We start from the raw sequence: 23,701 nt of genomic DNA, 5'->3' as shown, positions 1-23,701 counted from the left end.
TATAAAAAAAGGTAGGCTCGTGGATCAGAAAACCAGTCGGTATCGGGTGTGATGACCATTTGCCTCATACAGCGCGACACATCTCCTTTGCATAGAGTCGATCAGGCTGTTGATTGTGGTCTGTGGACTGTTGATCCACTCCTCTTCGATACCTTTGCAAAGTTGCTGGAAAATGGCAAAAACTGTAACACACTGTCGTACACATCAATCCAGAGCATCCCAAACTTGCTCAATGGGTGAAATGTCTGGTGAATATGCAGGCCACGGAAGAACTTGGACATTTTCAGCTTCCAGGAATTGTGTACAGATCCTTGCAACATGGGGCCATGCATTATCGTGCTGAAACATGAGGTGATGGCACGACAACGGGCCTCAGGATCTCATCATGGTATCTCTGTGCATTCAAATTGCCATCGTTAAAATGCAATTGAGTACGTTGTCGTAGCCTATGCAAGCCCATACCATAACCCCACTGCCACCATGGGGCAGTTGGTTCACAACATTGACATCAGTAAACCGCTCGCCCACACAACGCCATACATGTGGCCTGCGGTTGTGTGGCAGGTTGGATGTACTGCCAATATCTCCAAAACAATGTTGAAGAGCAGTATATGGTACAGAAATTAACATTACATTTTCTGGCAACAGCTCTGTTGGACATTCCTGCATTCAGCATGCCAATTGCACACTCCCACAAAACTTGAGACATCTGTGGCATTGTGTTTTGTGACAAAAAAATCACATTCTAGAGTGGCCTTTAATTGTCCCCTGCACAAGGTGCACCTGTGTTGTGATTGTGCTGTTTAATCAGCTTCTTGATATGCCACACCTGTCAGGTGGATGGATTATCTTGGCAATGGAGAAATGCTCACTAACAGGGATGTAAACAAATTTGTGCACAAAATGTGAGAACTAAGTTTTTGTGCGTATGGAACATTTCTGGGATATTTTATTTCAGCTCATGAAACATGGGACCAACACTTTACATGTTGCGTTTATATTTTTGTTCAGTGTACATTTAAGAGGACACGAGCGACTGAGACCAGTGAAATCAAACAGACTTCTTCTGAATGATTGATATAAAAAAAAACACAGAAAAGAGCTCTTTAGCCTCATCTCAGCCACTATCTCTGGTTACTCACTTATGATCAAAGACTTACAGTGTCACAGTCAGAGAAACAAAAAAAAGTATATTTAAATGGTATTTATAAAGGGCCATTGTTACAGGTCCTTCAGTTAAGTCTCAGAGGAAGGAAGTGGTGTTGTAGCCATGCTAAACCCAGAAGGCTGAATCAAGTGGACTGGGATTATAGTGGAAGTACAGGAGGAAGAGGAGGGTTAGGAGCTGACAGAAGAAGACTGGAACCAAGGATTCATTACTTCTTGGACTCTTGTCATCATCTCTCAGAAAGAGGAATGGTTTTTATTCTCTTTCTCTCTTTTTTTCTGGCCCTATCCCAACAGACAGTCCTGGAATTGCTCACTTCTCCCAGCTAGTTGCACTGGACTCTTGGATTAAATCAGGACTCTGTCAATAAAATTCAACGCTTTTTCAGAGCTATCTGTTTTTGGAGCAACCACAGTTCCTAAAAAGGGATGGCCTGCTCCAAAACATGAGAGGAGCTTGAATGCTGAGTGCTAACGTTGAAAAGATACTATGGGATATCATTCATTCATTACCCGAAAAAGGTAACCCTCATTGAGTATTAATCCACATCCTTGTTAGAGGTATAGACACAATTGCACAGTTCTCAGCAATCTTGTATCTATATAATTTCAAGCCAACCCCATGGCTATTTTGTATAGAGGGTTACCTACTGATCACAACATGTTTGTGTTAAAGACTGTCTGATCTGAAATTCCACATCTCTTGCCTTGGACTGATTCATTTTAATGTCAGAAGTTTGATTTTGAAATGGATCTTATTGTAATTCTGGCTTCTCAAACTAACCCTGGACATTCTGATAGTTACTGAGACTTGGTTAAAAAAAGTTTGTGCCAGACTCGGATGTGTCTCTGAATGTTTATAATGTTTATGGATATCACAGAGCTGGAAGAGGTGGGGGTGTTGACATATTCATAAATAACAACTTGTGTGTATTACTACCTTTGTCCCTAAGCAATTTGAATGTCATGTTCTAAATGTGGGACTTGGTAATAATGCCCAACTAATATTAGTTTTTATTGCCCTACCTCGACCCTCCCAATTGCTCAAGAGCAAATTGTCAGACTTGCTGTCTAACAAACAGACTAAATCTGAACTATTAATATTGGGTGATTTTTACCTGGATTGGTCGATGCCAGTATCAGATAGACTAAAAGATTGAGCTAAATTGAACTCACCTGATAATTAAACCAACCCACACAAACTTCAAAACAACTGAGAAATCAACTATTTTTGGATATCATTCTGACAAACGCCACTCAAGTATATAGCCAATGAAATATTTTCTAATGATCTCAGTGACCACTGTCCCATTGCCTGCATTAGAGATACTAAGCTACCTAAATCGTGTCCATGCATTACTACAAAACGACATTTTAAAACTTTCAGTGAGCAACAATTCCGGTATAATCTGGGGTTGTATGATTGTGAGGGTGTGTCCTCTATCTCTGATTCGGATCAGGCCCTTAAATGTTGTACCTCTCTGTTTAACTCTGTTGCAGATAAGCATGCCCCATATAAGAGATTAAGAGTAAAGGACAGATCTGTGGTTCATGCATCACTTGTCTGGAATATTTCATGAAAGAAACTAAGGCTAGATTGACTGATTCCACCTCTGACTGGCAGTCCTTCAAACATTTGAGAAATAGATGTCTTACTCTGATTAGAAAACCAAGGTCAATATACTTCTTGAATTGTGTATCTCAGAGTGGTGGAAATCCAGCTAAATTCTGGTAAGTGGTCAAATCTTTAAAAAATAAAACTCCACCACCTCATTGTCCCAGCAGGTTATGACTGTCTCTGGTCCTACAAATGACATTTGTGGTGCTTTTAGTAACAATTCTGCCTCAGCTGGCCATCTATTTGAAATAATGGTTTCTGAAAATATCTCAAGTTCCACTAGAGGGACTCCTTTATTCACCTCTAAACAGATAGCAAAGATTGATGCACTACCAGGCATTCAATGTTTTTTTTCTTAATTTATTAATGTATTAAGTGCCTTGCATAAAGTTTATGTTAAAAAAATTCCACACGAGCTGATTCACTTGATCCCTTTCTACTGCATCTTTATGCTCCCCTCATTGTAGAACCTTTGTCGCACATTTTTTTTTAATGGCTTTTTAAATGGATATCCCTAAGATCTGGAAGGCATGTCATCCCCCTTTACAAAGGTGGGGATCCTTCTGACCTAGATACAGTTGAAGTCGGAAGTTCACATACACATAGGTTGGAGTCATTAAAACTTGTTTTTCAACAACTTTTCTTGTTAACAAACTATAGTTTTGGCAAGTCGGTTAGGACATCTACTTTGTGCATGACACAAGTAAGTTTTCCAACAATTGTTTACAGACAGATTATTTCACTAATAATTCACTGTATCACAATTCCAGTGAGTCAGAGGTTTACCAACACTAAGTTGACTGTGCCTTTAAACAGCTTGAAAAATTCCATAAAATGTCATGGCTTTAGAAGCTTCTGATAGGCTAATTGACATCATTTGAGTCAATTGGAGGAGTACCTGTGGATGTATTTCAAGACCTACCTTCAAACTCAGTGCCTCTTTGCTTGACATCATGGGAAAATCAAAAGAAATCAGCCAAGACCTCAGAAAAAGAATTGTAGGCCTTCACAAGTCTGGTTCATCCTTGGGAGCAATTTCCAAATGTCTGAAGGTACCACGTTCATCTGTACAAACAATAGTATGCAAGTATAAACACCATGGGACCACGCAGCCGCCATACCTCTCAGGAAGGAGACGCGTTCTGTCTCCTAGAGATGAATTTACTTTGGTGCGAAAAGTGCAAATCAATCCCAGAACATAAGCAAAGGACCTTTTGAAGATGCTGGAGGAAACAGGTACAAAAGTATCTATATCCACATTAAAACCTTTTCTCAATAGGGGGGCGCCATTTCGACTTTGTAAAAAAACGTTCCCAAATTAAACTGCCTCGTACTCAATTCTTGCTCGTACAATATGCATATTATTATTACTATTGGATAGAAAACACTCCCTAGTTTCTAAAACCGTTTGAATTATATCTGTGAGTAAAACAGAACTCGAGTTGGAGCAATTTTCCTATGAGGAAGTGAGAAATCTGAAATCATGCAGGCTGTTCTGAGGTCAGTTTATTAATTTGCATGTCTTCTATTGGTTGAGATGCACTGCATACGCCTTCCCCTGGATGTCAGCAAATAGTGAGAATTGGAATGGAGTTGCTAGGCAGATCTGAGGCCATATAAATGGGCTCGGAACGGGGGGTCCTCTCTTTCCTTCATTCGCCATGACACAAGACAGACCTCAGGATGGCGTTCTAGAAAGCTCCCGTTATAGCCCTTAGATATATCCGGCTCTGATTTTATTCGATATAGGTGTTAAAGACATCATAATGTTGTTATTTTAAACCGAGTTATATCAGTTTATATCAGTATATTGCGATTTTCGGATATTTATTTGTGCTGCGTTCTAGTGAGTTGGGCACGTCTGGGCCACATGGCTAATGTTTACTGCTAATTCCAAAGTTGAAGGCGACAATCTACAACCGAGCAACGATTATTTTGGACAAAGGACAACTTGCCCAAGATTCTGATGGGAGCTCATCAAAAAGTAAGAACTATTTATGATGTTAATTCGTTGTTCTGTTGAAAAATGTAAAACTCCTATTCCGCCATTAATTTCGGTGCGGTCTCGCTTTAACGCACGCTGTATGTCGTAGTAACGTTAATTTAAAAAATCTAACACAGTGGTTGCATTAAGAACTAATGTATCTTTCATTTGCTGTCCAACCTGTATTTTTTAGTCAAGTTTATGATTAGTTATTGATTAGATTAGGTGCCTCTCCCAAGATTTCTCCCGACATTTTGTTTGCATTTTGGCTACTATTCATATTGTATAACCACGATTTGTGCCGCTAAATATGCACATTTTCGAACAAACCATATATGTATTGTGTAATTTGATGTTATAGGACTGTCATCTGAAGAAGTTTGAGAAGGTTAGTGAAAAAATTAATATATTTTGCTGGTTTATTCGTTATCGCTACTGTTGGCTTGAATCAATGCTGTTGTGTGGTTGGCTATTGTAGTAAGCTAATATAATGCTATATTGTGTTTTCGCTGTAAAACACTTAACTTCTTATGGCTGCAAGGGGCAGTATTGAGTAGCCAGTTAAATCGTGCCCATTTCAAACGGCCTCGTACTCAATTCTTGCTCGTACAATATGCATATTATTATTACTATTGGATAGAAAACACTCTCTAGTTTCTAAAACCGTTTGAATTATTTCTCTGAGTGAAACAGAACTCATTCTGCAGCACATTTCCTGACCAGGAAGTGGAATGTCAGAAATCGATGCTCTGTTCAACTTCCTACCTATACATGGGCATGATACGTAAGAGTCTACGTACACTTCATACACCTTCCCCTGGTTGTCAAGAGGCGGTGAGAGAAGAAATTTCGTGTTTATCTTGGTCTGAGGTGGAATTAAAGCTCTTTGTATGACGTGACCGTCCATTTCCTGTTTCTGGAGCGCGCAAAAGGGGACATGGATTTGCCTTCTGTTTAGCTGTCGTTATGGACGACTAACATCTCCGGTTTAGATTTTATTTGATACATGTGACCATATCATCGTAAAGTATGTTTTTTCAATATAGTTTAATCAGATTATTGAAATTTTTTCGGGAGTTTTGCCGTGTTCCGTTCTCTGACTTTGTTGACGTTGGAGAGATCCGTGCCACTTGGCAAGTGCCCATGCTAAATCAAGAGGGAAATTTGCCGTTCCAGATCCAAACAACGACTGTTCTGGACAAAGGACACCTTGTCCAACATTCTGACGGAAGATCACCAAAAGTAAGAAACATTTTATGATGCTATTTCTAATATCTGTCGTGCATGTGAACTGGTCGTCGGCGCCAAAGTGTTTCTGGCTATTGTGGCTATGCTAATATAACGCTATATTGTGTTTTCGCTGTAAAACACTTGATAAATCGGAAATATTGTCTGGAATCACAAGATGCCTGTCTTTCAATTGCTGTACACTATGTATTTTTCAGAAATGTTTTATCATGAGTATTTAGTTATTTGGCATTGGTGTCTGTAATTTTTCTGTCTGCTTTCGGTGCAATTTCTGACTGTAGCTGCAATGTAAACTATGATTTATACCTGAAATATGCACATTTTTCTAACAAAACATAGGCTATACAATAAATATGTTATCAGACTGTCATCTGATGAAGTTGTTTCTTGGTTAGTGGCTATTTATATCTTTATTTGGTCGAATTTGTGATAGCTACCTATGCAGTAAAAAAATGGTGAAAAAGAAAAGTTGGGTCTTTTGCTATCGTGGTTAGCTAATAGAAATACATATTGTGTTTTCCCTGTAAAACATTTAAAAAATCAGAAATGATGGCTGGATTCACAAGATGTGTATCTTTCATCTGGTGTCTTGGACTTGTGATTTCATGATATTTAGATGCTAGTATTTACTTGTGGCGCTATGCTAGGCTATGCTAGTCAGCTTTTTTACTGATGAGGGTGCTCCCGGATCTGGGATTGTGTGCAAGTAGAAGTTAAAACGAGTCCTATATCGACATAACCTGAAAGGCCGCTCAGCAAGGAAGAAGCCACTGCTCCAAAACCACCATAAAAAAGCCAGACTACAGTTTGCAACTGCACATGGGGAAAAAGATCATACTTTTTGGAGAAATGTCCTCTGGTCTGATGAAACAAAAATGGAACTGTTTGGCCATAATGACCATTGTTATGTTTGGAGGAAAAAAGGGGGATGCATGCAAGCCGAAGAACACCATCCCAACCGTGAAGCACGGGTGTGGCAGCATCATGTTGCGGGGGTGCTTTGCTGCAGGAGGGACTGGTGCACTTCACAAAATAGATGGCATTATGAGGTAGAAAATGATGTGGATATATTGAAGCAACATCTCAAGACAGCAGTCAGGAAGTTAAAGCTTGGTCGCAAATGGGTCTTCCACATGGACAATGCCCCCCAAGCATACTTCCAAAGTTGTGGCAAAATGGCTTAAGGACAACAAAGTCGAGGTATTGGAGTGGCCATCACAAAACCGTGACCTCATCCTATAGAACATTTTTTGGGCAGAACTGAAAAAGGGTGTGTCAGCAAGGAGGCCTTCAAACCTGACTCAGTTACACCAGCTCTGTCAGGAGGAATGGGCCAAAAGTCACCCAACTTATTGTGGGTAACTTGTAGAAGGATACCCAAAACGTTTGACCCAAGTTAAACAATGTAAAGGCAATGCTACCAAATACTAATTGAGTGTATGTAAACTTCTGACCCACTGGCAATGCGATGAAAGAAATAAAAGCTGAAATAAATCATTCTTTCTACTATTATTCTGACATTTCACATTTTTCAAGTAAAATAGTGATCCTAACTGACCTAAGACAGGGAATTTTTATTAGAATTAAATGTCAGGAATTGTGAAAAACTGAGTTTAAATGTATTTGGCGAAGGTGTATGTAAACTTATATTTGTATGAACATAAGATTCAACAACTGAGACATAAACTGTACAAGTTCCTCAGACATGTGACTAACAGAAATGGAATAATGTGTCCCTGAACAAAGTGGTGGTCAAAATCAAAAGTAACAGTCAGTGTCTGGTGTGGCCACCAGCTGCATTAAGTACTGCAGTGCATCTCCTCATGGGAGCATCTCTGGTGCATCTCCTCATCCTCACCAGATTTGCCAGTTATTGCTGTGAGATGTTACCCCACTCTTCCACCAAGGCACCTGCAAGTTCCCGGACATTTCTGGGGGAAAATGGCCCTAGCCCTCACCTTCCGATCCAACAGGTCCCAGACGTGCTCAATGGGATTGAGATCTGGGCTCTTCGCTGGCCATGGCAGAACACTGACATTCCTGTCTTGCAGGAAATCATGCACAGAACGAGCAGTATGGCTGGTGGCATTGTCATGCTGGAGGGTCAGGATGAAACTGCAGGAAGGAGGAGGATGTCTTCCCTGTAACGCACAGCGTTGAAATTGCCTGCAATGACAACAAGCTCAGTCCGATGATGCTGTGACACACCGCCCCAGACCATGACGGACCCTCCACCTCCAAATCGATCCCGCTCCAGACTACATGCCTCGGTGTAATGCTCATTCCTTCAACAATAACCACGAATCCGACCATCACCCCTGGTGAGACAAAACTGCAGTGAAGAGCACTTTTTGCCAGTCCTGTCTGGTCCAGCGACGGTGGGTTTGTGCCCATAGGCGACATTGTTGCCGGTGATGTCTGGTGACGATCTGCCTTACAACAGGCCTACAAGCCCTCAGTCCTGCCTCTCTCAGCCTATTGCGGACAGTCTGAGTACTGATGGAGGGATTGTGCGTTCCTGGTGTAACTCGGGCAGTTGTTGTTGCCATCCTGTACCTTTTCCGCAGGTGTGATGTTCAGATGTACTGATCCTGTGCAGGTGTTGTTACACATGGTCTGCCACTGCGAGGACGATCGGCTGTACGTCCTCTCTGTAGCGCTGTCTTAGGCGTCTCACAGTATGGACATAGCAATTTATTGCCCTGACCACGTCTGCAGTCCTCATGCCTCCTTGCAGCATGCCTAAGGCACGTTCACGCAGATGAGCAGGGACCCTGGGCATCTTTCTTTTGGTGTTTTTTAGAGTCAGTAGAAAGGCCTCTTTAGTGTCCTAAGTTTTCATAACAGTAACCTTATTTGCCTACCGTCTGTAAGCTGTTAGTGTCTTAACGACCGTTCCACAGGTGCATGTTCATTAATTGTTTATGGTTTATTGAACAATCATGGGAAACAGTGTTAAACCTTTTACAATGAAGATCTGAGAAGTTATTTGGATTTTTACAAATTATCTTTAAAAGATAGGGTTCTGAAAAGGGACGTTTCTTTTTTTGCTGAGATTACTTTATAAATGCAACTTGTGAGTGGATACATTTTCATACTTTTTCATACTTGTCCGTCGTGGGAATCTTACCCACAACCCTCATCATCACAAACCACTTGATGTCTCAATGTACTCAATTACTGTATTGTGCATTGTTTTTCATCATGGTGATACAGGTACAAACCTAAATGACCAGCCTATGTAAACTACAATTAACTGTTACACCCTGATCTGTTTCACCTGTCTTGTGCTTGTCTACACCCCCCACCATGTGTCTCCCATTTGCCTCACGTGTCTGCATCTGGGTCTCATCCTGAATCATGATTTACTGCACAAAAATGTCTGTTTTCCAAGTTATTTGATAAAAAAATATATATATTTTGATGTGGGTGTTTGTGTCTTTGCCCATAACTTTGTACCTTTTGATGTACTGTAAATGTTTGAGAATATGGTTTGTTTTTTCTGGATTCCATTAGAATGACAATTGCAGAGAAATTGACAGGGCAACAACCAAAGTAGAGCTGAATTTCTTTTTTTGCCCGTGCTACAGACGTCAATATTGGTCTGCTAATACTAGTAAAGGCCCAGTGCACTACTTTTGTATAAATAAATTATTTTCAAAAATGTGTGAAATGTGTGATGACTGTTATTTAATCTACTATGTTTAATTGTTACCCGATTAAATGAATAATGTTACAATTAACTCATTAGGAAGTTGGGTCACCACAGAAGAGGTTGTTTAAAGAGTTACCATCTTAACATCCATAAAACAGTCAATATATGAATCATAACCTCTTATCATATCATCATTCTGAACAGTCGTAACCTCTCGCATCTGCAAAAACCCCAGCCTTACATGTGAGTGCCATTCGCCATTTCTCTATCGGAACTAGTCCTCCTTCGGAAGAATGTTGGTTTGGCCTTTCTTGCGTCTGTTCACTCTGGACAATGCTCTTAGGGTGATGGTTAGCCTGCCGTGTTGACAGTTTCCCTTGGTGATGAGAGTAGGAGCATACAGTGACTTGAGACCGGAGTAGGAGGGGATAGTTTGAAGAGTAGTAGAATGGTCCCACTTCAATTCGCTTTTCTTGATATCTGACATAGGGGAGCTAATCAGCTGTACCAGTGATTGTCTGAGAAGTGAGCTTCTGGCCTCTTCCTCCTCGTGTTGATAGTCAGGATTTAAACCACCTTAGACATGGGCTGCAACTCCCCATCTTTCTTTGTCTAAAGGAAGGTGAGTTTATTTCTTCTCCTTGTGTTGAGGTTCCAACCATTTCAAACATATAGCTCATGTTTCCTGGGCTCTGAGATTCAGCATTTAAATCACTTTAGACGTGGGCTGCAACTCCCCGTCTTTCCTGGTCTAAAGGAAGGTGAGTTGGGAATGCTTTTTATGCACTCTCATCAAAAGGGGATAGTTCTGTCATTCTGACACGCTCTCTAACCTAACTCAGGGCGTGGCTACTTATGTACAGTTTATAGATAGATAGATTATCTCATACCTCCTCAAGTCAGATTACTGTTTTAACAAAAATATGTTTATCATTTTTCATATTACATACACAACTTTAAGGACGGAGACTTGTGTAAATACATTTCAAGTTACAGTATTCTTTAATACTAGTGTTAATGACATCACAAAAAAGAAAACAATATGACATTAGTTTTCTATAGCTCCCCACTGACCATTCCTCACATTCTTATATTAGAAGTAATGATCCAGTATTCACTTTTGGATGCGTTTAGAGTTTCGGTGGGAAAAGCTGTCTGTTAACAAAGTTTTCCTTTGGTTGATACTAAAGGGGGAGAAAGAGCCCCCCTTCTCCTGTAATTTACAACAGTGTGTGAACTGTCATACCGGCCCAGTTCCCTCCTCCCCTTTTCTGTGGGTTAGAGAAGGTCTGGTTATTTGTCAACCATTGTCAAGCTGATCTGACCCATTGTGATCCTCACAGGGCAGTTAGGCCAAATACACTGCTCAAAAAAATAAAGGGAACACTTAAACAACACAATGTAACTCCAAGTCAATCATACTTCTGTGAAATCAAACTGTCCACTTAGGAAGCAACACTGATTGACAATAAATTTCACATGCTGTTGTGCAAATGGAATAGACAAAAGATGGAAATTATAGGCAATTAGCAAGACACCCCCAATAAAGGAGTGATTCTGCAGGTGGTGACCACAGACCACTTCTCAGTTCCTATGCTTCCTGGCTGACGTTTTGGTCACTTTTGAATGCTGGCGGTGCTTTCAATCTAGTGGTAGCATGAGACGGAGTCTACAACCCACACAAGTGGCTCAGGTAGTGCAGCTCATCCAGGATGGCACATCAATGCGAGCTGTGGCAAGAAGGTTTGCTGTGTCTGTCAGCGTAGTGTCCAGAGCATGGAGGCGCTACCAGGAGACAGGCCAGTACATCAGGAGACGTGGAGGAGGCTGTAGGAGGGCAACAACCAAGCAGCAGGACCGCTGTAATGTTGTATCAAGACTGCCCAAATTTGCCTAATTGGTTTATTAATACATTATCAAGTTTATAACTGTGCACTCAAACACTAGCATGGTATTCTTTCACTGTAATACCTATTGTAAATTGGACTGTGCAGTTAGATTAACAATAATTTAAGCTTTTTGACCATATCAGATATGTCTATGTCCTGGGAAATGTTCTTGTTACTTAAAATATCATGCTAATCACATTAGCACACGTTAGCTCAATTGTCTAGTTCGGGTACACGAAGATGTTAAGGGCTTGTAGGTAAGCATTTCACTGTAAGGTCTACTACACCTCTTGTATTCGGCGCATGTGACAAATAACATTTGATATTATTTGATTTATGAGCTGATCTCAGTTGGCAATAGAACACAGGGAGAGGACAGGGATGGCTGTTCATTGGCTGGTTCAGCCTTCCAGAATGTTCCACAGGCCCATGGCCTCCCCTCAGGCGTCAGCCAACCAGAGGCTCGCAGGTCCATTACCCAGAATTATCCCTGAGGGCCGATGGGAAAGAGAACGGACTGGACTGAAAACAGGGATGGCAGGAAGCTGGATGGACAGAGAGAAGGGAGGGTGAGGAAGTAAGGAAGCCCAGGATGGAAAACTTCTGCATAGAGGGAGGGAGGTGGAGGGGGGGAAAGGAGAGGGGGAGAGAACGAAAGTAGGATATGGATCACGGAGGAGAGAAAGGGATTGCTGTAGGTGCTGGGCTAAAGACGAAAAACATTAAGTTGATCTATCCCGTTGAGGGAGCAGATTTTTTTTGTATATGACAATTAAATATTCTTATGATTACTATAAAATACAAATTCTTGCACTATTTCTCAGAAAATAATATTTCACCATTGTTTGCTCAGGCAAATTTGCCGAACTGCCAAATTAGGAACCAATTAGAACTCCTGCTTATAACCCTAGTGATGTAGGCAGCCAATGGCCTACTTCTATCTAAGATGTTAACACAGACTCACGTGAAATCACAAGCCCAAAGACTGAAATAAGACAAACATCTGTTTCCGATTGCACTTGAAATAACTACAAAACCCTGCAAGCTCCTGCATGTCATCTCTAGCTGACACCTTTTGATAACAGGTATTGTGTCAATTTAAAACTTACACATGACAGTTCACAGAATTATCAATTTAAAGAAATGTTGCCAATTTATTCATTACTACATTTAGCTAACATTAGATATTTCATCCAGAGATTCTTAGCTTTGCCTCGATTTGGCAGTCTCGTCCAGATCATAATGGCAATTGTAGTTCTTTATTATAGCCACATTAGCATTTCACTTTTGGGGGGTAAATACAGGCGTATATATTGATAAAAGTCTCCTTATCCTAGAGGGATTTACACGGTTATCAAAATGTCACACCAGGGTAAGCCTACACGAAACACAGCCCTTATTTTAAGTTATTTTAAAATCCATGAGGGAAAAATGTACAGTATGGTGGAAAAAAGACTAGAACCATTTCCCCGTTTGACCACTAGGTTTTTGGGGTATTATGACTCACACTGTGGTACTCTATAGGATTTTCACAATCCTATAGAATATTGTGTCACCTGTACAGTGGCAATTTTAGCATGTCAATCTTGGTGGGGCAAACAAAACAATGTGGGATGCATGCCAGCCAAGCCACAACACAACACTAAACAATACATTAATTGCACTATAACGGTGACAAACGGTTCCCACAAACTGTTAGGGCCTACATAGAGTCCCAACAGCTGTCCCAACACCTTACCACTGCTACAGATCATTCAGCCTCATTTTTATATGGCTGACTTGCTTAAACAAATGTGGTTTCTAATGACAATTGAGATGTACAAACTATGGCATAAGGGGACGACAAGCGGATAAGAGGAAATCTGTAATTTCGATTAAGACATTAATGAGCGAGAGACGATGGACGTAGTCAATATAACTATTTGTTCAGCACTTTCGTAATGTACAGCAACAGGATTCAGAACATGGGCCGATCTTACATATAAACAGACAATGAAAGCTCCTACAATATTTGATGATTACATTTCTCTAAAACAGGTTATAGGCAAACAAGCACACACAGGCCACAAAGATGTGTTTACAATACCGAGTTGATGAAAATAGACCAAATTATTACGGTGAGGCACATGGGCTACTAACAGCTTACTACACAACATACACTTACAGTAGTTTTACTTCAGCTACTGTCACGTTCCTGACCTGTTTTCCTTTTTCTTGTATTTATTTAGTTGGTCAGGGCGTGAGTTGGGTGGGTTTGTCTGTTTGATTTTCTATGTTGGGATGTTTGTGTTCGGCCGGGTATGATTCTCAATCAGAGACAGCTGTCAATCGTTGTCCCTGATTGAGAATCATACTTAGGCAGCCTGGGTTTCACGTGTGTTTTGTGGGTGTTTGTTTCCGTGTCTGTGTTTGTTGCACCACACGGTACTGTATCGGTTTATGCACTTCGTTTATTTGTTTTGTAATTCAGTATTCAGTTTCGTTTTAATAAATCATTATGAACACTAACCACTCTGCGTATTGGTCCGATCCGTCTCGCCTCTCCTCGTCCGAGGAAGAATATGACAATAGCCGTAACAGAAACACTCACCACCAATGGACCAAGCAGAGTGGAGAAGGGCGGCAACAGCAGCGGAAAAAAACCCAGGACTCCTGGACTTGGGAAGAGATTCTGGACGGCAAAGGACCCTGGGCTCAGCCAGGGGAATATCGCCGTCCCAAGGCGGAGTTGGAGGCAGCGAAGGCAGAGAGGCGCTGGTATGAGGAGGCAGCGCGGCGACGCGGTTGGGAGCCCGAGGGTCTGACCCAAACATTTCTTGGGGGGGGGGGCACACGCGGAGTGTGGCAAAGCCGGGTAGGATACCTGAGCCAACTCCCCGTGCTTACCGTGGAGTGAGAGGGCGTCGTACTCGTCAGACACCGTGTTATGCGGTAAAGCGCACGGTGTCCCCAGTACGCGTGCTTAGCCCAGTGCGGGCTATTCCACCTCGCCGCACTGGTAGGGCTAGGTTGGGCATCGAGCCGGGTGCCATGAAGCCGGCCCAACATATCTGGCCTCCAGTACGTCTCCTCGGGCCGGCGTACATGGCACCAGCCTTACAGATGGTGTCCCCGGTTCGCCAGCATAGCCCAGTGCGGGCTATTCCACCTCGCCGCACTGGCAGGGCTACGGGGACCATTCAACCTGGTAGGGTTGGGGAGGCTCGGTGCTCAAGAGCGCGTGTCCTCCTTCACGGTCCGGTATACCCGGTGCCACCTCCACGTACCAGTCCTCCGGTGGCAGCCCCCCGCACCAGGCTGTCTCTCCGGGTTCTCTCTCCAGCTGCTCCCACCTGTCCAGCGCTGTCAGAGCCTTCCTCCTCTCCAGCGCAGCCTGAGTCTGAACTGCCTGCCTTCCCAGCGCTGTCTGAACTGCCTGCCTTCCCAGCGCTGTCTGAACTGCCTGCCTTCCCAGCGCTGTCTGAACTGTCTGCCTGCCCAGCGCTGTCCGTCTGTTCCGAGCCGTCAGAGCTGCCCGTCTGTACTGAGCCTTCAGAGCCGTCCAACCAGGACCAGCCAGAGCCGTCCAGCCAGGACCAGCCTGAGCCGTCCAGCCAGGAACAGCCTGAGCCAGCCAGTCAGGAGCTGCCAGAGCCAGCCAGCCAGGAGCCGCCAGAGCCAGCCAGCCAGGAGCCGCCAGAGCCAGCCAGCCAGGATCCGCCAGAGCCAGCCAGCCAGGATCCGCCAGAGCCAGCCAGCCAGGATCCGCCAGAGCCAGCCAGCCAGGATCCGCCAGAGCCAGCCAGCCAGGATTCGCCCCTCAGTCCGGTGCTGTCCCTCAGTCCGGAGCTGCCCCTCAGTCCGGTGCTGCCCTTTGGTATAGTGGGATTGACATGGAGGGTGGCCATTGGGAGGAGGCCACGGAAGCGGTGTTTGACTATGGTGGGGTGGGGACCACGACCAGCGCCAGAGCCGCCACTGTGGACAGACGCCCACCCAGACCCTCCCCTAGAGTTTATGCTGGTGCGCCCGGAGTTCGCACCTTAAGGGGGGGTTATGTCACGTTCCTGACCTGTTTTCCTTTTTCTTGTATTTATTTAGTTGGTCAGGGCGTGAGTTGGGTGGGTTTGTCTATGTTTGATTTTCTATGTTGGGATGTTTGTGTTCGGCCGGGTATGATTCTCAATCAGAGACAGCTGTCAATCGTTGTCCCTGATTGAGAATCATACTTAGGCAGCCTGGGTTTCACGTGTGTTTTGTGGGTGTTTGTTTCCGTGTCTGTGTTTGTTGCACCACACGGTACTGTATCGGTTTATGCACTTCGTTTATTTGTTTTGTAATTCAGTATTCAGTTTCGTTTTAATAAATCATTATGAACACTAACCACTCTGCGTATTGGTCCGATCCGTCTCGCCTCTCCTCGTCCGAGGAGGAGGAAGAATATGACGATAGACGTAACAGCTACAGTATACATATCTCTCTGGCATCCTATATAATTTATGAAGCAGCATAAGATATTTTTGGACTCACGGCGGTCATTCTTGGGCAAATTTTTTCATCAAAGAGAAAGATGCCGGATTTACTATTCCGAGTTGAATGACCGTTCAAAACGTTTTTTCCCAGTTGTAGCTCGTTTTTCCCGAGTTCCCAGTTGTCTTGAACTCACAGTTAGCCACTGATTCCTTCCCGAACCACTCATTGTTGAATTTGTGATTTCCAACTTGTTGTGTAATGTTTATGTCCAATGAGCACCGAGACGTTTTATCTCTAATTTCTCTTCAAATGACAATGATTGAAAAGGATTTGATTGCCGACTTGATTCATGGCGACTACTGCTAGCTTGCTAGCTAGGATTTTGAAAGTATGATGTTGACATGATCAGTCCAACCAAAGCTACTGTAGCTATAATGGGATTTGATGTCATTCTATCTGTGGCCAATGACCTTGAGCCTTCTTGGATGGTCACTTCCAATATACTGTAACTCTATAGCAGAACCCATGGGGCAATAAACTATCAAAATAAAGAAAGTCGCACACTCATGTATAATCTCCCAGCAATTGAATGGGTATTTACCAACATTTCAGCATCACTGTGCCTTCCTCAGGGGGCAAACATTTTTGAGCTCTAACCTTAGAATTGGGGATGACGTAATGTCCCATGAGCGACAGAAATCTGAGCCAATCAGGCACAACACTATTTTCTGCTTGCTAGCCCCACCACCATTTTTCTACCTAAAAGTGTGGGGCTCAAAACAGGCACTGCCCCACCTGACCTGAATGACGGGTTGCCACTGCACCTGTATCAGAATCCAATTGGGGGGGGGGGGGGGATAGATCGGCTTTAATATTGCGGCTTTAATATTGCAGATAGAGTGTAGCTTCCATCAATGTAATTGTGTGCATCATTTCCAATCCTCCATATATTTTTTTGTAAATATATATATGTGTATACATACATGCATACATACATACATACATACATACATACACAAATATAAAAAATAAAATAAAGACTTTATTATTTTCCACTAAACCTTTCCACCCCTCCCCTAATTGGAGTAAACTAATGAACAACAACACTTAGGCTTCTACTTCCAGCTTATACATACTATAAATATTTTACAGACACAATCTATTTTACAATAGTTATATTTTGTTTGTTTTTAGTCCTGTCTTTCCTCTACCCTCAACCTCTCCCATCTATTTCTGATGTCCATCCAGTTTGATTTATTTGCCATATATTTTTAACTGTGCTGTTTCACAAAAGTTCTGAACCTGTATATATTTTACGGACACAGTATATTTTACATTAGTTATCTTGTTGTTATTAGTCCCACCCTTCAGCTTCATTCAACCCCTCCCATCTATCTCTTAACACCATCCATATTCGATTTCTATTTGCCATATATTTTTCAACTTTGGTGTGATGTTTCACAAAAGTTATGAACTTTTCTATTCTCATAGTTTCTAGAGATTGTAAAGTAAAGATAAAATGTTTTGCCAAAACTATTATCATACCACTGATCGATTGACCATGACTTTCAAATCACCCAGTAGTGCTATCTGCAGAGTTAGCTCCAGGTAAATGTTTCATTTCTTCAGCCATTCCTGGACCTGTGACCAAAAACAAGCTACATATCAATCAATCAAATGTATTTATAAAGCCCTTCTTAAACCAGCTGATGTCACAAAGTGCTGTACAGAAACCCAGCCTAAAACCCCAAACGGCAAGCAATGCAGGTATAGAAGCACGGTGACTAGGAAAAACTCCCTAGAAAGGCCAGAACATAGGAAGAAACCTAGAGAAACCTAGAGAGGCACACCTGTATTTGTGTAGTTTCTCCCATTCTTCTCTGCAGATCCTCTCAAGCTCTGTCAGGTTGAATGGGGAGCACCACCACACAGCTATTTTCAGGTCTCTCCAGAGATGTTCGATCGGGTTCAAGTCCGGGCTCTGGCTGGGCCACTCAAGGACATTCAGAGACATATCCCGAAGCCACTCCTGCATCGTCTTGGCTGTGTGCTTAGAGTCATTGTCCTGTTGGAAGGTGAACCTTTGCCCCAGTCAGAGGTACTGAGTACAGTGGAGCAGCTTTTCGTCCAGGATCTCTCTGTACTTTACTCCGTTCATCTTTCCCTCGATCCTGACTAGTCTCCAAGTCCCTGCTGCTGAAAATCATCCCCACAGCATGATTCTGCCTCCACCATGCTTCACCGTAGGGATGTTGCCTCCAGACGTGATGCTTGGCATTCATGCCAAATAGTTCCATTTGTTTCATCCGACCAGAGAATCTTTTTTCTCATGGTCTGAGAGTCCTTTAGGTGCCTTTTGGTAAACTCCACGCGGGCTGTCATGTGCCTTTAACTGAGGAGTGGCTTCCGCCTGGCTACTCTACCATAAAGGCCTGATTGCTGGAGTGCTAAAGAGATGGTTGTCCTTCTGGAAGTTTCTCCCATCTTCACAGAGGAACTCTGGAGCTCTGTCAGCGACCATCAGGTTCTTGGTCACCTCCCTGACCAAGGCCCTTCTCCTCCGATTGCTCAGTTTGGCTCAGTTTCCATTTAAGAATGATGAGGTATGATCAAAATCTATTCATCTCTGGTATTGGTATGAACCGTGACTAAACTATTCAATTTTCCTTCACTTCATAACCTCAAAGTGAGCTTCAGAGAGTTGGGATTCCATTCATTTTCCCTTTCAAACCCAGAGCTCACCTCCACACCCCAATCCTGCCTAGAAATTAAAACTAGAACATTAGGGCTGTGTCCGAAATGGCACCCTATTCCCTATGTAGTGCACCAATTTTGAATAGGGCCGATAGGATACAGCCTAGTTGTTTTCATTATTTCCCCGATAGATATCTTCAGAGAAAATTAAAACTTCCATCCACTCCATTCAACCCCCTGTTGTAGAAGAAGGGAAACTATTAAGATGACGGTTGATTATTCAGCCTTGTTCCTCCATTCAGAAGTCAGCTTGTTCCTCATTGAGTGGAACGACATTATAATGTATTCACCGCCGTGAATAGAGAATGTCTTTATCTGAGAGTTAGGATAAAATAACAATTAATGAGCCAGTGGAAGTCTGTTCGGGAAGAAACACACACATGCGCATACACACACAGACAAAAATGTGCACGTACATGCAAGTGAACAGGCAGGCAGGCAAACACACACACACCAGAGAATCTGATTAACAAGCAGTCAGGAATGAGATATTACAGAGAGAGAACATATCACACAGCTAGTTAGTTTAGCTCAAGTTTTCCCCCTATCTGCTAAGACAGTGAATTATTATACTGGGTTCCACATGAGAGACTCAAATTACAGATTGTTTTGTGCAATCTTGTCTCGTCTTGCTTTGACTACTCATAAATCCTACATTCGACCTATGTTCCAATTTTCAGAACTTTGAGGTAAGCTAAAACAAAATTATTTTTGAAGACTGAAAATTGGATACAGAGCAAAGACAGCCAAACAGGCTCAGTAGAGATACAGGTAGACTGAGAAAAATGAATATCTCTTTGTTGTCTTGCTTATGTTTACTTGGTTTTATAATCAGTCTTCTTAACCTGGTTCTTCTACTCTATCCAGCTAATGCTACTCACACACAGGCTGTTACTTCAGTCCCAGTGTGTTGAGTAGGGTTAATGATGTATATTAAGGCTGATACTCTGGATACCCCACACAACCATCTGGATAGGTGTGTGTGTGTTGTAGTGTTTAACTACACTTGTGGGGACCAGAAGTTGGACCAACTGAGGACATTTTGTTGGTCTCCACAAGGTCAAATGTTATTTCTATGGGGTTTAGGGTTAAGGTTGGGGTTAGAATTAGGTCTAGGGTTAGGAGCTCAGGTTAGTTTTAGGGTTAGGAGCTAGGGTTAAGGTTATGTTTTTGGGTTAAGGTTAGGGTTAGGATTAGGCTAAGGGTACAGGTTAGGGAAAATAGGATTTTGAATGGGACTGAATTGTATGTCCTCACAAGTTTTGCTGTGCAATACTGTGTGTGTGTTTGGAGCTGTGTGTCTGGAGTTGTCGAATTACTTTTCCCAGGGTGCAAAGCGGTCTACAACTGAACCATATCCAATCAGATGGCCCAGTCCTCTGGCACGCTGTAGTGTCCCTTCAGACCAGGACGCTCTCTTCTTTCCTCAGTTCAATTCCTTTCTTTTTCCTTTTATCAACACGTTCCCTCTCTCTCCACTTCTTGACTCATTCCCTCTCCTCGACTCCATCCCTTTTCTTCACTCCCTCTTCTCTTCAGAATTCACTCATTCTTTTGTCCTGTGCTTGATCAACTCCCTCTCCAATCTTTGACTTATTCCCTCTTGACTCCTCTCTTCTCCTGCTCCTCTCATTCCCATCAGTCTTGATTCCCTCTCCATTCTTGGAGTTTTAGGGTTATGCCACCCCTTGATCAGACGGAATTCGTGTGTGTGCATGAGTGTGCTTCTCTAAAATGTCCAACAGTCCCTCAGTCTCAGGGTTATGGCACGCGTCATATGGGAAAAGCCCCTTACATCTCCCAACAGCCAGCAACATGACATTTAGAAAACACGTCAACACTCCAACAGCATCTAAAGAGCCCTGAAGCTTGCCCAATCTACAGCCATAAAAAAATGAAGAGCCTCCAGCCAGAGAGTGACAGTTGTGTGTCTGGGGGCAATTAATCCTCATAGGCTTTAAACTACAGCTTCAGTAGGGAGTGCAGACTGTGCACAGCTGGGTGTCTAGAGGGGTGTTGGCTGGTCTTTTAGGTTTGGGGTAGAGAAGTAGTAATATAACTAGTGCAAACAGTTTGCAGCCAAATCTTATGTGTATAAGGTCAAAGCGGTCCCCTCCTGTTGTTCAAAGATGAATGAAATCACAGACCATGTTCAACCAAGATAAACACGTACACACACACACACTTTGTACTATTCAACGATGATCACCCAGCTGTGACACAATGGCCCAGAGAACCTGCTCCTAAAGACCCTGTCACAGAATGTTGCCGAGCAACCCCATATCAACACACCCCTCGGAATTGAAATTATTTTTTTATTTTAGTTTTTTTTACAGACAACAGTCATTCTGAAGGATGTGAGGGACAGGGTCCCCCTGTTACTGAAGCAACATTGAACAATCGAACAGCTGTCACCACCACAGTAATCTCGTTGTCAGGTGGATCAGCGGGGGTTCCTCTGTGACGGCATGCCAGTATCTAGCCTGGTCCCAGAACTGTTTGTGCGGTCTTGCCAACTCCTATTGACAATGACCATAGGAGTTGGTAAACCGGCACAAACAGATCTGGAACCAAGCTAACCCAGATTAACAGTACATCCTACACCTACACCCATTTCTCAAACTTCAAACACTAAATCAACTATCATTAAATAACAAAGCTAACAGCTTAAAACCCCTCTCATTCTGGTGTCACACCAGCTGTACATAAACTACTAGAATTCTGTGTAAACTACACTGAACAAAAATATAAACGCAACATCTGAAGTGTTAGTTCCATGTTTCATGAGCTGAACTAAAAGATCCCAGAAATGTTCCATATACACAAAAAGCTTGTTTCTCTCAAATTGTGTGCACATATTTGTTTACATCCTTGTTAGTGAGCATTTCTCCTTTTCCAAGATTATCCATCCACCTGACAAGTGTGGCATATCAAGAAGCTGATTAAACAGCGTGATCATTACACAGGTGCACCATGTGCTGGGGACAATAAAAGGCCACTCTACAATGTGTCGTTTTGTCGTTTTAACTGCAGACCACATGTAACCCCGCCAGCCCAGGGCTTCCACATCTGGCTTCTTCACCAGGGGGATCGTCTGAGACCAGCCATCCAGACCGCTGATGAAACTGTGCGTTTGCACTACCCGAGGAATTTCTGCAGCAAAGCTCATCTGCGTGCTCATCGTCCTCACCAGGGTCTTGACCTGACTGCAGTTCGGCGTCGTAACCGACTTCAGTGGGCAAAGGCACACCTTGAATGGACATTGGCACGCTGGAGAAGTGTACTCTTCACAGATGAATCCTGGTTTTAACTGTACCGGGCAGATGGCCGAAAGTGTATATGGCGTCGTGTGGGCAAGTGGTTTTCTGATGTCAACGTTGTGAACAGAGTGCACCATGGGGTTATGGCATGGGCAGGAATAAGCTATGGACAACGAACACAGTTGCATTTTATCAATGGCAATTTGAATGCACAGAGATACCATGACGAGATCCTGAGGCCCATTGTGGAGCCATTCATCCGCCGCCATCACCTCATGTTTCAGCATGATAATGCATGATAATGCCCCATGTCGCAAGGATTTGTACACAATTCCTAGAAGCTGAAAATGTCCAAGGTCTTCCATTGCCTGCATACTCACCAGACATGTCACCCATTGCGCATGTTTGGGATGCTCTGGATCGATGTGTAAGACAGCATGTTCCAGTTCCCACCAATATGCAGCAACTCCACACAGCCATTGACAGGCCACAATTAACAGCCTGATCAACTCTATGTGAAGATGCTGTGTCGCGCTGTATGAGGCAAATGGTGTCACAGCAGATACTGACTGGTTTTCTGATCCACGCACCTGCATTTTTTTTAAGGTATCTGTGACCAACAGATGCATATCTGTATTTCCAGTCATGTGAAATCCATAGATTAGGGCCTAATAAATGTATTTACATTTACTGATTTCCTTATACAAACTATAACTCAGTAAAATCTTTGAAATTGTTTCTTGTTGCATTTATATTTTTGTTTACAAGGGGCACACCAGACCTGTAAAACTTTTTGAAAAGGGGTGCACGGCTCAATGTCTAACTTTTACTAAGTGCTCTATCTAGGCTTATATAAGTGTGCTGCCCTTTGCCAGGGCCTGTCCAATGAACCATAGGTTTGCTCAGAAGTTAGAACAGTCTCCCCTCGCTCTTTAAACCCCAGGAACCGGAGGAGAGGAGAGACGGAAAGTGAGGGGAGGAAAAATAGAAGAGAGAGAGAGGTCAGAGGGAGAGTTAAGCATCAGTGAGCTTTGAGAGACATTGGGAGATTCTCTCAGGTGGAAGAGAGACCCTGAGTTTGGGATGGTTGGTGTGTGTGTGTGTGTGTGTGTGTGTGTGTGTGTGTGTGTGTGTGTGTGTGTGTGTGTGTGTGTGTGTGTGTGTGTGTGTGTGTGTGTGTGTGTGTGTGTGTGCAGTCTTAAGTGGTCATTAAAAAACCTGCTGCCCATAGTGCACTCTGTCCCTCTAAGCTCTTAAAACATTTAAGACCCCCAAAGGATTCTGAGTGCAAATGAGTCTGGGCAAGTTCCCTGAACAGATCTAGGATCAGCTTACTCTTTCCCCAATTCTAGTGGGAAACACAAAACTGACCTTAGATCAGCATCTAAAGGGGCAACCTCATCATACACTGCACTCTGTGGAATGGACACATTGCAGTGGATAACAACATTACAACAGATAACTAGGTATGGATAGTTTGTATAGACCAGTCCTAGCCCCAGTCCAGTTCAACTGTCCAGTCCAGTCCACTTCACTAGAAAAGTACAGTACAGTAGATAGCCAGGTCATCTGAGGAGAACAGGGTGCAACCAAGGTAAGACCATCATACAACGTTCAACAATGTTTTGCTGCCTCTGAAAGGCCAAGCTACCTCGAGGGAGAACAGAACGGGAG

At 43.0% G+C, this 23,701-nt stretch overlaps 1 long non-coding RNA gene across 1 annotated transcript in view; it reads right to left on the bottom strand.

Moving 5' to 3' along the window:
• LOC120055730 overlaps positions 1-23,701 on the bottom strand; it is a 127,718-nt gene that overhangs the window by 22,043 nt on the left and 81,974 nt on the right. The gene's annotated exons all lie outside the window — the stretch shown is intronic.

The sequence above is a fragment of the Salvelinus namaycush genome, chromosome 1, assembly GCF_016432855.1.
Source record: "Salvelinus namaycush isolate Seneca chromosome 1, SaNama_1.0, whole genome shotgun sequence".
Taxonomy (NCBI): domain Eukaryota; kingdom Metazoa; phylum Chordata; class Actinopteri; order Salmoniformes; family Salmonidae; genus Salvelinus; species Salvelinus namaycush.
Note: the sequence above shows the minus strand (reverse complement) of the source record. Positions and strands in the feature narration are given on the sequence as shown.